The sequence below is a fragment of the Callospermophilus lateralis genome, chromosome 10 (genome assembly GCF_048772815.1).
Source record: "Callospermophilus lateralis isolate mCalLat2 chromosome 10, mCalLat2.hap1, whole genome shotgun sequence".
NCBI lineage: Eukaryota > Metazoa > Chordata > Mammalia > Rodentia > Sciuridae > Callospermophilus > Callospermophilus lateralis.
Window position 1 is genome coordinate 88,827,500 of NC_135314.1, and position 17,745 is coordinate 88,845,244.

The window sequence follows — 17,745 nt, forward strand, 5'->3', positions numbered from 1 at the left end:
TTTAAAAGTTTATTCTTATTGTTGCAAAATCATTGAATGTCAATTTCTACTTCTACTTTATTTTTTGTGCTATCAAATAGTTGTGTCATAGTAAGAATTATTATTTTTTTCCCTCACTATTGCCAATGAGATTTTAGATAACAGCTTAACAATTGAATGAGCTAAAATGAAAAAGAAAATGCCAAGGGTTGTTGAAGATGAGGAACAACTGGAGCGATCAGGCACTGTTGATAGGATAAAAAGTATTTTGGAGACCTGTTTGTATCTCTAAAGCTGAATCTATGCATGCCCTGTTATCCATCTGTGTCACTCTTATATTTGAAACATGTAAAAATGAATCTATATATTCATCAAAATATAGAAGAATGTTTAGAGCAGTCCAATGTGAAATTGCTCCAAGTTAGAAATAAACCAAACATCTTCAACAATAGTGGGTAATTCTTGTGTGTAAATATGGCTATATGCCTAAACAGTAATTATGATGAATGAAATGCTGCTGTCTGCCACAACATGGAAGAATCTCGCACATGTGATAATGATACTACTGAAACAAAGAATTCAGACCCAAGTGGGTGCATACTGTATAATTGCCTCTATATACATTTCAAACACTAAAAAACTAATCTGTGCTGTTAGAGGTCAGGAGAGGAGCTACCCTTGGGAGCAGGAGAGAATGTGATAAGATGAGGGACTTTTTGAAGGTTGTCAATATTGTTTCTCAATCTGAGAAGCGGATTTCCAGGTATATTCAATCTGTGAAAAAATTTTAAATTATACAACTATAATCTGTGTACTTTTCTGTATGTTTATCATATCTCATTAAAAACTAAAAAATGAAATTAGGATACAAAATTAAAATCATTTAATAATCATAGACACCTCAAATGGATATTTTGTCTTGAAAAAGCATTTTAACACACTATTTTTATACTGAACATATAAAATTTGACTCTGTTAATATTATGAGATTTCCTGCATCTTTAGGGCTTTTGGTATTCCATCCTTTTGACTGAAAAATAAGTAGTGATACTATTTGCTTCCTTCCACCAAGACATGTTAAATAAAAAAGAGCCGGACATGTATCTTATAGTACTATGAAATAATATCTGATCTTTTGGACGCAACATTTCTTCAGAAAGTCTTCTAGTTGTTGCAGGAGGGATCTGTTCAGGCCATGTTCATAAAATGGCTCAAATAGTGGTGATGCTCTAACAAGAAAAACTCTTGAGCCTTTTATACATTATTAATTGATTTGCACTTTTTTTGAGGATGTGCATATTACTTGTGGAATTTTATTTTATTTTTTAACAAAAATGGTTTAATAGAGCGAATACATGTTATTCCCTGCCCCCAACTCAATCTCTGTGTTCATATATTATGGAAACATAGTAACTTAGAAAATAACAAAGTTCTAAACAATTGACTGTCCATACAGAAGTTCCCAACATTTGAACATACTTATTAGCTACCAAAAGTGTAATAAATTTGTTATTTCCTTGCTTGTCAAGGTCTAAGAGAAAAGTGCTTTCATTAGCCCATTTGCCAGGCAGGGGAAGAAAACACAGAACAATTAGGAACAATCTAGAATGTGAGGTTCTCACAGGCACTTAGATGGTCTCTAAGTGAAGACTCAAACAGCTACTTTTGACAAAGGAATAAAAGGAAGCCAGGGAAATTGATGAAAAGGATGCTGTGAAAAAATGTTGATACAGTATTTGTAGTTTAGGCTGGCCTTGGAGAGGTACCATATTGCATAGTATTAATTTTGAAAGGTCATTTAGGCAGAATTAATTGCTGCGTTTAAATTGCATAGTCAACAAGGATCGTTCAAGTGCTTGGTGAACTTTGGGCCTCAGAACTAAAAGAATTTATTCCATCTTTAAATTGGCCTCATAGACAAAGGCTGTAAATGCTTCTAAGTATTGCATAGACAACACCAGACAGAAAAACAATAATGAAGGACTGGATAAATATTGTCAAAGGATGTTAGATAGAAATACTTCACATTATGGTGGCTAGTAAGAAGAGAAAAAAAAGAGAAATTTAAAAATTTTAATTATGGATTCAGACTTCTGTACAAAGTATTATGTTAGTTAAACATAGTATTATATTAGTTTTTCTAAAAGAAACTCTCTTTAGTTCATGTTAAGTTGTTGGAACTATTATATTAATTACTACTGTTTCAACAATATGAACCTAGACTGAAAGGTACATATTCAGTCTCAGCAACTTATTTATTTTCCTCTATATTAGTGGCAATAAGCACGCCTCATGTACATTAAATATGTGTGCCTGTAGGAATAAAAATTCTGAGTGATGGTACTTTGGGAATTTCCAAAATTAGCTCTTAGAAAAATGTGGACTAAATAAAGGTTCATTTTCCATTATCTGTGATAATGAGGATTTGGTATATCATGAAAATGAAATTCGTGCTTTAGTCTATGGCTTCATCCTCTTTACTAATAAATTTTTACTATGGGCGCTAACAAGTGACTGATGTGGTTGACTCATCTCCTTCTTTCGACTCTCTAATGAGCAATTAAATAGCCTGAAGCAGAACAATCAAAAGGTCTGGAAAATCCACACACTAAGTAATCACTTTTTGAAAAATGGAGAGTTAATTGTACTTAGCTCTGTTGTTAGTCAAGAATTCTCTAAGAGACTTTCTCAGAACAGCTCTGAAACAAGGGATGCCCATTAGCAGTGTAATTCTCGGGAGGGGTGCCATTAACCCAGTCATATTTTACCAACATCTTTCCAAATACTGTTTCAAATGAAGGTATGAAGAAGGCATGCAGATGTGCACCGTGTGCTGTCTGAGAGAATCTGGTGAAGTTCTGATATTCCAAGCTAGCCTTCTATTCAGTTCTAACAATTCATCACGATTCATGGGTTCTTTCTTGGGTTGGTGATCCTCAGGATTTCCGTCCTTTCTTTCTCTTTCCTACTTACCATATTTTCATCATTCCCTCCATTCCTTAAAACACAGTAATTGAGTGTTTATTGTATGTCATGTACCGTGCCAGGGTATGAAAATATCAAGATGAAGGAAGACAAATCTTTGAACTGAGTACTATCTTCAGAAACTGCCAGAAAATAGATATATGATTACCAAGCAGTATAACAATTTCAAAGACGCGGGGGTGGGATGTCACTATACTTTGGATCTGGAATGTTCCCTAAAATCCCACAGGTTAAAGGCCTTATCTTCAGGATGGCCCTTTGGGGAGATGGTAAAGTCTTTAAGAGGTGCAGCCTGGTGGGAAGTCCCAAGGTCACTGGGGGTGTGCCCTTGAAAGAGATCCTGCAACCCCAATCCCTTCTTTTTTCTCTCTCTTTTTTGTTTCCTGGCCAGGTGGCAGGTGGGTTTGCTCTGCCACATGGTCAGTGGTTTGCCTCACCACAGACCCAAAGCAATGGGGCTGACAGACTATGAACTGGAAACCTCCAAAACTGTGAACAAAAATAGACTCCTTTACAAGTCATTAGTCTAGTGTTTCTGTAGTATGAAGTATAGGGTAAGGATATAGTGAAAGATGAGGTAGGAAAATGAATTGAGAGCCTATAATTCATGTTAATGAAATAATACTTTTTCTAATACATTTCAGGAGCTTACTGAAGGTTTTCAGCAGAGTAGGAACATGATCACCTTTGCATTTCTGAGTAGCACTCTTGCCAGGATTCTGGGCACCAGGACCAACGCAAGATGGCAGTTGTAATGTGGTTGAGAAGCTGATGCAAGTAGTCTAGGTCCTGAAAAACTGCCATAGAGCTACAGTTGAAGGGACTGAGGGTTGGTGATGGCTTCAATGTATATTTAGGAGGTCAAGTCAAAGGTATATGATGGGATAGGAGGGCAGTCTAAACATATTATTGATTGAGGTATGCACATGCTGAATTCAAATTGCATTATGGATGAACTAGTAGAATAGCCCAGAAGAGAAGTAATTTCATGGTTATATACTTTAAGGGAGTTATCTGTGCAGAAATTACACATTGGAGAATTGGGAGCATTTACATTTCAGTTGAAATTGTGTTATTGGGTGAAATTTTCCAGGTGCTGAGAAATTGTGGTGACAAGAGACGTGGGTCTAGAATTCTCCCTCGAAACCAAAATTTAAAGGTCAGCTTTTGTTTGCAGTCTTTTGTTTCAAACAGGCAGAACACAGGGTGATATTTGTTTGTATTATTTTTTCAATTTTTGAGGCTCACACCCAATCTCATCACATCGTATTTTGCTATTCAGATGATGAAGACATGTGCATCCAAGGAAGAAATTCAGATCAAGTAAAAGGTGGGAAAGTTTTAAATTCTTCCCAAGGCCCACTGATAGTCTTCTAAATGAAAGCACTCTGTAAATTGAAAGCCAATACAGATGTGATTTTATTTTAATTGAGCAATTAATTAAATTAATCAAAAGGGGATCAAACTCAATCAAATTTCTAAGAAAAAAAGTTCCAAATCTACCATGACTTTTTATGTTTCTATGTTCCAAATATATATCTTAGATCTAGACTGACCTAGCCAGAAGGCTCCCAAAGAGAGTGATATCTTTCCAACATTCTATAAGAAAAATCTCTAAAATAAATGCATTGGACTTTGTAATTAGAAAGGTACTGATGTTCTTCAGACTGGTGTTTTTATAGAGTGGAGATGATGGAAGCCAGATTGCAATAGTTAAGAAGTGGATAGAAGCATAGAAAGTAAAGAGAGTGTTGGCTGCATTTTTAAGAAGTCTGAATAAAAAAAGATGGAGGAAAGAAATGCAATAACACATTGGTTATGACTGGAGAAAAAGGGCATTTTTAAATTGTACTTTAAAAAGTGAGAGAATTTGTGTTATAAATTAAAGAGTTGGAACAAGTACAAAAGGAAAGAAGGACATTTAAGAAAGATTCATGAGTCATACAACAAGGTTCTAAAGGAGATAGTTGCAACTGGGTTTAAGGATACAGAGGCTATATATATATATATATATATATATATATATATATATATATATATATATTTTTTTTTTTTTGTACCAGGGATTGAACCCAGGGGAGTTTAACCACTGAGCCATATCCCACACCTGTTCGTTTTTCATTTTGAGACAGGGTCTCACTAAGTTTCTTAGGGCTTTGCTGAGTTGCTGAGGCTGGCTTTGAACTTAGGATCTTTCCACCTCAACCTCCTTAGATGTTAGGATTAGAGGTGTGTACCACCATGCCTGGCCAGGGGCCATTTCTGATTTCCCATTTACTCATAAAGCAGCAGAAGACATTTATCCATCTTTTTGAAGGCAGGCATAGCTACATGATTTGCTTTAGTCAAAAAATGTGAGCAGAAGTGACATGTATCACACCCTGTGTATGATCTGCTGTGTTTTCTGCCCACAGCTGGGATGCTTTATGAAGGCTCAGGTGATGAAGTCCCAGGAGCTTGAGTTTCTAATCAAGAATGTCACAAAACAAAGCTCAGAGGTGATTCACTAAGGTCTATAAACCGAATCCAATGTCTGAGAAAATGGCAGGAGGCATCATGAGTCTTCAGACATAAATGTCTCTGCCAATAGCTTTCATGACATTTATGAGGAGTTTGGAAAAGAATTGAAGTGAGATGGATCATGATTAGAGGTGAAGAGCAACATTATATGACATATAGCATGAGCAAGAAACAAACCTTGGTTGTTTTAAAATTATTTTGTTTGTTTAAAACAGCATGATATTGACACCAAAACAGACATGAAGACCCATGGAACAGAATAGAAGAGACACACTCACATATATATAGTTATCTCATCCTAGACAAAGACGCCATAAACATACATTGGAAAAAAGATAGCCTCTTCAACTAATGGTGCTGGGAAAACTGGAAATGCATATGTAATAGAATGAAATTGAATCCCTATATCTCACCCTGTACAAAACTCAACTCTTAAGTGGATCAAGGTCCACTTACTAGAAGAAAAAGTAGGCTCAACTCCCTATCATGTCAGCTTAGGAATCAACTTCCACAACAAGACTCCAAAAGTGCAAGAAGTAAAATCAAGAATCAATAAATGGGATGGAATCAAACTGAAAATCTTCTTTACTGAAAAGGAAACAATCAAGAACTTGTACAGAAGTCTTACAGATTGGGAGACAATCTTCACCACCAGTAGCTCAGATAAGTCATTGATTTCCAGGACATATGAAGAACTCAAAAAATTTAACACCATAAAAACAAATAACCCAATCAATAGATGGGCAAAGGAACTGAACAAGTACCTCACACAAGAAGAAAATATATAAAGTTAAAAAAAGGAAAAAAAAATAGATGAAAAGATGTTCAACATCTCTAGCAATTAGAGAAATGCAAAATAAAACTAACTGAGATTTCATCTCACTCCAGTCAGAATGGCAGTTAAAAAGAATACAAGTAACCATAAATGTTGGCAAGGATGTGGGGAGAAAGGTACACTCATACATTGTTGGTGGGACTGCAAATTGGGGCAATCACTATGGAAAGCAGTATGCAAATTCCTTACAAAACTTGGAATGGAACCACCATTTGACTCAGTTACCACACTCCTTAGTCTATACCCAAAGGACTTAAAAACAGCATACTACAGTGATATAGCCACATTCATGTTTATAGCAGTGCAATTCACAGTAGCCAAGCTATGGAAACAACCTAGGTACCCTTCAACAGATTAATGGATAAAGAAAATGTGGTACGTATACCCAATGGACTATTACTTAGCTATAAAGAAGAATGCAATTATGGCATTTGCCCATAATTGGATGGAGCTAGAGAGTATCATGCTAAGCAAAATAAGTCAATCCCCAAAAACCAAAACCCAATGTTCTCTCTCATTTATGGATGCTAACCCAAAACAAGGAAGTATGGGGAGAGGAATAATAAAAATCCATTGGATTAGACAAAGGAAGGGAAGGGAAGGGGGTGGGGAATAGGAGAGACAGTAGAATTAATCAGACATAACTTTCTAGCCTTGTATTTTAATACTCGGCCAGGATAACTGCACATCATATATGATCACAAGAGTGGGAACCTAAACAGAATGAGTTATACTTTATGTGTATATATTCTGCCAAAGTACATTCTACTGTCATGTATAACTAAAAATAAAAAATAAAGAAAAAATTTATGTTTGTTTACTATAGCATAATCCAGCCTTCCTTGACTGACATGTTAGATACCATAACTCATTCATGCTCAAATAGATCATCTTATCAGATCTTTCTTGACATCAAAGCAAGCAACATTTGCACCTCTAATCCACAATCTACATAAAAAGGAAAATCTCGTGCTTGCTTTTAAGGTGCATTCAAGTTGATGTCTGATTCATCCCTATAAATGTGTATGTATGTGTGTGTGTGTGTGTGTGTGTGTTTCTTTTGTTTTACACAATAGTAGCTTGTTATACCCATATGTCACCTTACATTTTGTCTTAAAAACATTACATTGATGTTTTGCAATAGGAACTCCACTCCTTACTCAACCAGTTTTACATTAACAAACCTTGAAGTTGATCTAAATCTCAGGTAACACAAACATTGCAAAAATATTCTTTTGCTTTCCTTTTTATATAAAATAGAATAGATCATTTGGATAAGCAATTTTAGGTGGAATTTCCAAATCAAATATATGTGCATTTAAAATTTTAATGGGTACTAAATTTCATGCAATAAAAGAAGTGCCTTGTATGAGAATATTTATTTCTGACAAAATTGCTAACATAATAAATTATTAAATATAGTTTTATTCTTTTTCCTTTGGTAGTGGGGGATTTAACCCAGGGGTAATTTACCACTGGAACACATCCCCAACCCTTTTTGTTTTTAATTTTAATACAGGGTCTCACTAAGTTGCTAGGGACTCATTAAGTTGCTGAGGCCTCAGCCTCCTGAGTTGCTAGGATTACAAGTGTGTGCCACAGTGTCTGGCTATAAATTTACCTCTAAAAAACTGACAAGTTCACAATAGGTTTAATAGGGCTCTCATTATAGTATAGTTGATATTTCTTCTAATACTGAAGTTAAACATCTCTCCATGTAATTAAACTTCTTATGCGTTGTTTTCCTGCGATCTGTCTGTTCATACCCTTTCTCCATTTTTAGGTGATATTTGTCTTTTTATTAACAAATTGAAATACATTTATATTTATTAAGGAACTCAGTCCTATGTCATAAAAATTTCAAAATGTTTTTTCCAAATATTATTTTCATTTTTGCTTCAATTTATGATCTTTTTTGTCATATAGGGTGTAAATTTTTTGAAGCATTCAATTTTTTCACTATTATGTGCATTGCAATTAACTCCCTTGTTTTCAGTTTATAAAAATGAAATTATTATTTTCTTCTAGCATGTCTATGATTTCATTTGTATATTTGAATCATTAATCCTTGTGGGATTTTATTAGCATTTGGTGAAAGTTAAGAGATAAAGCTCTAATTTTCGGTTGTTTTTTCTTCTTTCATTGGTAAACCAACATGTATTCTACATAAAGATATTAAGATAACAGATTAATATTACTTTAATTGATTTACCATTTGGAGAAAATTATGGCCATTATTTCTTTTAGATAGAGTTGATCAGAAATAATCAAGTGAGAACTTAATTCCACTTTTACTTTTTATTAGTTACTAATAAAAGCACTAATTTGACTCCAGAGAATAGATTTTGCTAATTATAGTTCTCTGTTAACATAGGTTTAAAGATATTATTCCTGGATGGTACATTGTCTTCTGGATGAGGTGTTATCAATATAAAAGTTATTCTATGTTATTAATCAGAGATCTTTCAAAAACTTGAGAAACTGGAAACTGATACTATGTTAGAATATCATCCAGAGATTCTCCTATGCTGATAATCAGTGACTCAGGTGATGCTTTTGTTAATGCAAGTAGGAGAATCTATTATGAAGATATTCTTAGTGAAGACATAGAGCAATTCATAATATGCGATCTTTTGACGAATTGATACTAGACTGTTCTAGAATTTTAAAGAATAAATGTTATTTTAGATCAGTTTAGAACAACTAAAATTTGAACTGACAAAACCAATGGCTGGTGAGGATGCCGAGCAAGGAGCTCTCAACCACTGCCATGTAAAATGCGAAACAGCACGGCTGCTCTGAAAAACAGCTTTAGAATTTCTTAGGACACCTCAGTCTTACCATGTGACACAGCAATTGTTTCCATATTTACTCAACTACTTTGAAATCTTATATCTACGTTCAAATTTTAGTTGTTCTAATAAATAGAAGAGTGGCACCCAATTTTTATTTTAATTGACATTTCTCTGATCACAAATTATTTTTCTATGTCTATTTGCTCTCTGTATATCTTCTTTGGTTAGATTTGCTAATTCAGATCTTCTGACCATTTTAAAGATCATTATAATATTTTGAGCAATCAATAAAAACAAATAGGATTGTTTTCTCATTGTTTCAAGTTCTTTGAATATGAGTCCTATATCAGGTATGAATTTTGCAAAAATATATATATTTTTAAGTTCGTGGCTTCTCTTTTAATTCTCTTAATAGTGTATATCAGAAAGACATGTTTAATTTTTTAATAGAGTCCAAGTTATCCATTTTTCTTTTCATGGATCGTACTAATGGTATTGTATTTAAAAATATCATTGTCAAATCCAAGGTCATGTGGACTTTTTCTGTTATGTTTATTTCAAGAAATTTAAAGGTTTGAATTTTACAGTTTGGTCTGTGATCCATTTTGATTTGATTTTTGTGAAAGGTGCTAGTCTATGCCCAGATTTAGTTTCTGGCATGTGAATGTTCAGTGGTTCCAGAATCATTTTTTTAAAAAGACTACCCTTTCTCTACTAAATCGTGTTTGCTCCCTTTGGCAAAAATCATTGGCTCTATTTGTGTGGGTGTTTCTGGGCTCTCTATTCTGCTCCGTTGAACCATGTGTCTTTTCTTTTGCCAGTATCACAGACTTGATTACTGTGGCCTTATGTAAGCCTTGAAATGGATAGTCTGAGTTTCTAGGTTTGATCTATTTTTTCAGGATTGTGTTGACTATACTAGATCTTATTTATTTATTTATTTTTGCAAAGCAAGAATTCTGTTTTTATTTTAAAGAAATTATTTAACTTATTAAGAGTAGGTAATAAATGCATTTGGTACAAAATTCAAAACATCCAACAGAGTATGTAACAGGAAGTTCCCCTCACCAGAAGTAGCCCCAATGTCACTGGCTTCTTGTGGACGGTATTTTTTGCTGAATGTTATCTGAGATTGGCTTATTGAGCAAGACAGCATTTGATTTTTCTCGACCTCTTGAAAAGGAAAAAAAAAAAGTGAAGAGATTTAAAACTATTAAGACATTTTGAGTCATGATTTTCACTCAGATTGACTCTAACATACTTGTAAGGTTTTAGTTTGCTTGTTCCCGTTGGTTGACTGTTTTATTAACCCTAACAAGTTGGACATTGTATAACAGTATCCAGGGTTTTCAATCTGAGAATGTTTTGTAAAATGTGACTATGTTTCAGATAGAAAATCAGAATAATCAATTTTAATTTGAAGTTTTTAAGAATTAGCTGAACATGGTGACATAAGCCTATCATTCCAGCAATTTAGGAGGCTGAGATAGGAGGATTGCAAGTTTGAGGCCAGCCTCAGCAACTTAGTGAAGCCCTAAGCAACTTAGCAAGATCCTGTCTCAAAACAAAAAAGGGCTAACATTTTCTTCAATCATTGCCCAGATCCTGATTCAACACATTTAGCTACATGTCCACTCAGGAAATATCTGGAGAAGTTATTTACAGGGATAGCCTCTCAGAAAATTAATGGAAAAAGGATTTTTCATGTTGCATTTACTAATATGGTGTGAACATGATATCCCATAGCTATAAGGCCTTGTGTCTCTATTAAAACTGGTGGAGGTATTATTTTTATATTTACTTCCTCTGATATTACTAACCATGCACATCACTTTGAATTTTCAGCAAATGTTTTAATTCTGTTCTTCTTTCTTTTTTTTTTTTTTTTTGTACCAGGAATTGGACTCAGGGGTACTCTACTACTGAGCCACATCCGTAGCCCTTTTTATTTTATTTTCCAAAAAATATAATGTCATTTATTCAAACATTGAAAAATAGTGAAATAGCACATGTATTTTTAAAAAGACATCAAGAAACATATAGAAATGACAAACATTATATGGAGGAAAATAACCACGGGTGTAGAAATGAAAAGTAGATGAGAGACAAGAAGTTTTGCTTAATTTCCTTGAAGCTTGGCTGTGAATACATGAGAAATCATTTTTTATTATCTCCTATTTCTTATATTATATCTGAAATATTTTATAATTGTAATACATGTTCTTCTGTGGTACTAAGATACTCAGAAGTGAACACAGATTCAAATCCTAAAAGGATTCTTTAGAAAGTATATAAAAGTAAAATGAGTTTAAATCTTTTGATTTTTTTCATATAAACTTTAGAATTAATTTGTTCACTTCTACAAAAATAGCTTACTTGGATTCTAATTGAGACTGCGTCGAAATTATAGATCAAGTGGGGATGGATTGATATCTTTATCATACTGGATCGTCTGGTTCCTAAATATGGACTATCTTTCTGGTTATTTAGGTCTTTGATTTATTCATCAAAGATTTTAAAATCTGTACTTATATATTTTATATTATTAGATTTATACTTGTTCCTTTTGGAGGGTGTTAACACAATGATACTGGTTTGTAAATTTAAATTGCAACTCTTCATTGTTGCTGTGTTAGACAGAATAATGGCCCCAAAGATGTCTGCATTCTAATGTTTCGAACCTGTGACTACTAAACCTTACATTGAAACATGGACTATGTAGAGGTGATTAAGGATCGCAAGAAGGAGGGATCATTTTGCATGATATGGTCCAGTGTCTTAGGATCCTTATAAAAGAGAGGTAGATGAGTCAGAGTCCAAAAGGGAGATGTGACCACGGAAGGAGATGCTCCAGAATCAGGGAAATGTTTGACCATATTATGGTGCTAGTTTTGAAGACGAGTTAAGTTACCATGAGCCAAATAAGCCAAATAATGCAAATGGCCTTTTGAAGCTGGAAAAGAAAATAGATTCCCCATTAGAGTCTCTAGAAAGAACACAGCCTTGCTCACCCTGAGACTTTATCTCCTTAAAGATATTTCATGCTTCTGAACTGTGAGAGAATATATTCATGCTGTTTTAAACCACGAAGCTTGTGGTAATTTGACACAGGAGCAATAGGAAGTGAGTACACTCGTAAGCAGGAAAGCATTGGCCCTTTGTAGATTAACCATATTATTCTGTGTCATTGCTACCTTCACTTATTAGTTTCGGGAATATATGTTCTTGATTGTGTTGTTGATTCTTTGGATTTCCAATAAAGACAATCATCTTCTGTGAATAAGTAGTTTTAATTCTTCCATTCCAATTGATGTATGTGTTAGCCTGTCTAAGATGTCAAAACAAGAAAACACAAACCTGGTAGTTCATCAATAAGAGAAAGATATTTTTTATAGTCTGGAGGTGGGGAAGTTGGAGATCCAGACCCTGACAGGCTTGGTGTCTGGTGACGGCCTGCCTCCTCATGACCAGTTTTCTCTTTCTAGATTCACCAGCTGAAAGGGAGAAAAGTGTCCTCTTACAAAGACAATAATCCTGTCATTAGGGCTTTACTGCTGTGACCAAAAGATCTCCCAGAGATCCCATATCCCAATGTCATTAACTTGGGGGTGAGGATTTCAACATTGAGGATTTGGGGGAAGACATAAATATTTGGACCATGGTAGTATAAATTATATTTGTTTCTTTCCTATTGAACTAGCTACAAATTCCAGTACCATGTTGCATGGGAGTGTTAAGAAAGGACATCCTTGACTTGTTCCTGAGCTTAGAAACACAATCCTACCATTAAGTATGTGGGTTATTTTGTAAATGTTATTTATAAAATTGAGAGCATGTCTCCTCTGTTTCTATTTTGCTCAAAAACATTTTTTAAATCCTGGATTGATGCTGGACTTTTTTCTGTGTCAGTTGAGATGATTCTATGATTTTTCTTTCTTTGTTGAAGTGGTGGACTGTGTTGACAGATTTTAAAATTCAGAATCAGTCTTTGCTACCTGGAATATATCCCACTTAATCTTGGTGTATAATTATTTATTTTTATACAGTGTTGGGTTGAGTTTGCTAAGCTTTTGTTGAGTCTATTTGCATTCATTTTCCTAATGATATCGTTTTAAATGTTTCTTTGAATGTCTAGTTTTGGTGCCAGTACAATGCTGTCCTCATGGAATGAATTAGCCTATCTCTCCTCTGCTTTTATTTTCTGGGAGAGATTCTGGAAAATTGGCACCATTTCTTCCTTGAATGTTTGGTAGAATTCACTGATGAAATAATCTGGGCCTGCTGCTTTCATTTTTAAAGAGTGATTTTTAATTTTTAATTTTATCCAACTGCCTGAAAAATTGCCACAGATGGATTGGTCTGATAATAGATATTTATATTCTCACAGTTCTGGAGAGTGAAAGTATGAGGTCAGGGTACCAGTGTGGTAAGGGCTGTACTCCTAGTTTTCAAACAAATGCCTTCATGCTGAATCCTCATTTGGGGAGGGGGAGAGAGAGCGAGCGAGCACCTAGCCTCATTAGAGGGTATCACTTCCATGAGCTCACCTAACCCCAGTTTCCTCCCAAAGGCTCCATTTCAAATACCATTGCATTGGGTAGGGCCTCAACATTTGAATTTGGTAGGGTGGGGAAGGGGGACAACACAAACATTCACCCAACAATAATTGATTTAATTTTATTTACAGGTATGACTAATATTATATATTTCTTCTTAAATCAGTTTTAATAACATGTATCTTTTAAGAAATTATTTCAGTCTGGTGCAGTGGCATGTGCATTAATCCTAGCACTTGGGAGGCTGAGGCAGGAAGAGCACAAGTTCAAAGCCAGCCTCAGCAACATGGTGAGGCCCTAAGAGCATAGCAAGACCCAATCTCAAAAAAAAAAAAAAAAAAAAAAAAAAAAAAAAAAGAAAGAAAGAAAGAAAAGAAAAAAAGTTGGGGTTGCTGGGGTTGTAAATGGTTAAGAATTCTTGAGTTCATTTCCTGATACCAAAAAAAGAAAAAGAAAATAAGCTATTTTATCTAAATTATCAGTTTTAAGCCTATAGCTATTCATAATATTATTAATTATCCTTTTAATACCCATACAAACAGTAGTGAAAATCCTTAATTCATTTCTGAATTTCCTTTTTTTTCTGACTAAATGGCAAGACATTTATAAATTTTATTAATGATTAAAAACATCAGCTTTTGACCAGACTCAGTGGTCCACACTTGTGATCCCAGCAACTTGGGAGGGTGAGACAGGAGGGTCAAAAGTTCAAAGCCAGCCTCAGCAATGGGGAGGCACTAAGCAACTCAGTGAGACCCTGTCTCTAAATAAATTACAAAACAGGGCTGGCAATATGGCTTAGTGGTCAACTGCCCCTGAGTTCAATCCCTGGTACAAAAGAAACAAAAACCAAACAAACAAAAAACAAAACAACAACAACAACAAAAAACCAACTAAACAAAAACAAAACAAACAAAACCAAAACAAAGAACAAACAAAAAAATCAGCTTTTATTTTCATTATCATTTTCCTACTTTTAATTTTATCAATGTGCTCTACTTTTTTTCTGTTTGCCTTAGGCTTAGATCATTCTCCCTTCTCTGACTTTCTCATTTGGAAGTGTAGGTTTTTGCATCTTTTCTATTTTTACTTAAATCTACAATTTTCTTGTAAGCATTGCTTTTATTCAACCCCACAAATTATAAGTTATATTTTCATTATCTTTGAATTCAAATATTGTTTAATTTCTCTCAGACTTTATTGTTTCATGTGCTATTTAAAAGTGCATGTAATTTTCAAATATTTGATCAATTTCCAGACACTTTTCTTTCTGTTATTGATTTCTAGTTTCAATTCTGTTGTGGTCTGAGTACATACTTTGATTGATTTCTGTATTTTTAAATTTGTTAATGTGTTTTATCATGTGGAATGTTTGACTCTAGGACGAATGTGCATTCTGTTTTTATCAGATGGAGTATTAAAAAAATGTCACCTAGATAAAATTGATTGACGTTACTATAACGAAGGAGAGGTGGTTAAGTCGTCAACTGTAACAGTAGGTTTGTCTTGCTTGCCTTGAAGTTCTATCAGATTTTGCCTCACATATTTTGATGTTTTGTTGTTAAGTCACTACATATTTATGATTTTTGTGTATTCTTAGAGAATCAACCCTTTATCATGAAGTAATTCTCTTCTTTACTCGTGAAAATCTTTCTTATTATGAAGGCTGCTTTGTCAGATTAATAAAACTACTCTAGTTTTCTTTGGATTAGTGTCAGCGTGGTACATCTTTCTCTATCCCTGTACATTTATCCTATCAGAGTCTGCAAGGTGGATTTCTTGTATGCAGTGTACATTAGATCCGATTCATTGATCCACTCTGACCATATCTATCTTTTGAGTGACAGGTGTATCATTTATGATTAAAGTGATTATTGATAAGGTTTACATCAACCATGTTTGTAACTGTTTCTTTTTTGCTGCCAGAAGCTGCCATTTCTGTTCTCTCTGGTTTTAATGGAGAGTTTTACATGACCCATTTTATTTTCTAACTTAGCATATCATCATACTGTGACAAGGAGTTGTCATGGCCCTCCCAGGATTGACATTCTCTATTTTTAACTCTTCCAAGTTCACCTACACATAACAGCGCTCCATTTCCAAGTGTGGAAGGGCGTAGTGGTGGAGGACTCCTGATTCGCTCCTCACACATCTCCTGGCACTGCTCTCATTCCTTTTGACATCAGAGGCGAAATCACCCAGTACTTTGTCACCATGAAAAAAGGTGTCATCCATAGGTTCTATTAATACCATGAAAAATAACCCATTTGTATTCCTTTAATTGCTCTCTGTGGTTATAATATCTGGTGAGTATTTTTCCTTCTTCATGGAGACAATCTTTAAACACTCTTTGGCACGATAGGTCTGTTGGCAATGAATTGCTTGTTTTTTTTCCTCTGAGGAAGTTTATGTCTTTTGTTTTCAAAGAACTGTTCCTTTGGATATAGAATTCTAGGATTTTTTTTTCTTTTAGCACTTCAAATAGTTGGCTCTTCAATAATTTAAATATTTAAAATATGGCTTGCATTGTTTCTGATGAGATGTCCATTGTTGTGACCCTTGCTCCTCTCGGGATAAGGTATTTCATTTTCCTTTGGCTCCTTTCCTGATTTTCTCTCTGTGTTTGGTTTTCTGCAGTTTGAATATGATATAGCTGGGTATGGGGGTTTTTTTGTAGATAAATAAAAGAGAAGTTATTTATTCTTCGGGGTATTTCTGAGCTTCTTTGATCTGTGATTTAGTGTTTGTCATTAATTTGGGGAATTTGGGTCATATTGCTTCAAATTTCGTCTGTTCCCTTTTCTCTCTCTTTTTCTTCTAGTGTTTTATCATGTTACAGCTTTGGAGAGTATCCCACAATTATTGGATGTTCTGTTTTGACTTTTGTACTTGATCTTTGCATTTAGTTTGGGAAGTTCTACTTCTGTTTCTTTAAGCCTTTAATTTTCTTGAGTCTACAGATGAACCCACACCAAAGGCATTCTTCATATACCTTGATTTAGATTTCAACCAATTCATCAAAACTATCAGTTAAGTGTGGCTACCAGGGGCTTCAGTCACTTTTCCTCCTTGTAATCTTTGGTTCTGGGTGGCAGTTTGACTTCAAACCTAAATTTTCTGATGAGTCTGAGAAAAGCCATTGATTTCCATTTCATACAGCTAAAACTAGAAATCTCTGCTCAAGAAGTTTTAATTAAATTCTACTGGAAAAAAAAATCAAGTCAGAACTTTAAGATCGAGAATCAGTTCTGTGATCTTAATTTTATTTTTTTACCTAAACTGAAATTTAGCATTTTATCCAATTATTAACATAAATAGCAAATCATAATGTTATTGGCAGTACCAGTGACATTGTTACCAAAGGAACTCACACATATTTTCATATCACTTTTATAGCTTTTGCTGAAATTCACCATATTATTTATATTCAACACTGAAAAATATGTCAGTTAATAGACCCAACACTTGATCTCATTAATTAATGTACTAGTGAAGAAGCACCTATCTAAATACATCATAAATTGGTTTTAAGAAACTGTTACTAACTATAGTAAGATATAATTATTTCCCTTTTCCTTCTATGCATTTTTTTTTATTTTATAATGCAAACATTATTCTGAAGAGGTGTTGTGGGAAGAATTATGACCCCTAAAGATGTCCACACCCTAATTCCTGGTATTTGTGAATTTGGTAAAAGGAATTTTATACACACAATTTAAATTAAGGACCTTGAGATGGGGAGGTTATCCTAGATCATCCAGAGGGCTCAATTTAAACATACAAATTTTTAAAAGTGAATGAGAGGCCCAGTGTGGTGGCACACCTTTGTAATCCCAGGGGCTTGGGAGGCCCGAGGCAGGAAGATAACAAGTTCACAGCCAGCCTCAGGAAATTTAGCAAGGCACTAAGAAACTTGGACCCTATCTTAAAATTAAAAAAAAAAAAAAACAAAAAAACAAAAAACAAAACAAAAAAAAACCCCATAAAAATAAAATAAAGAGCTGGGGATGTGGCCCAGTGGTTAAGTACCCCTGGATTTAATCTCTGCTTACAAAAATCAATCAACCAAACAAAA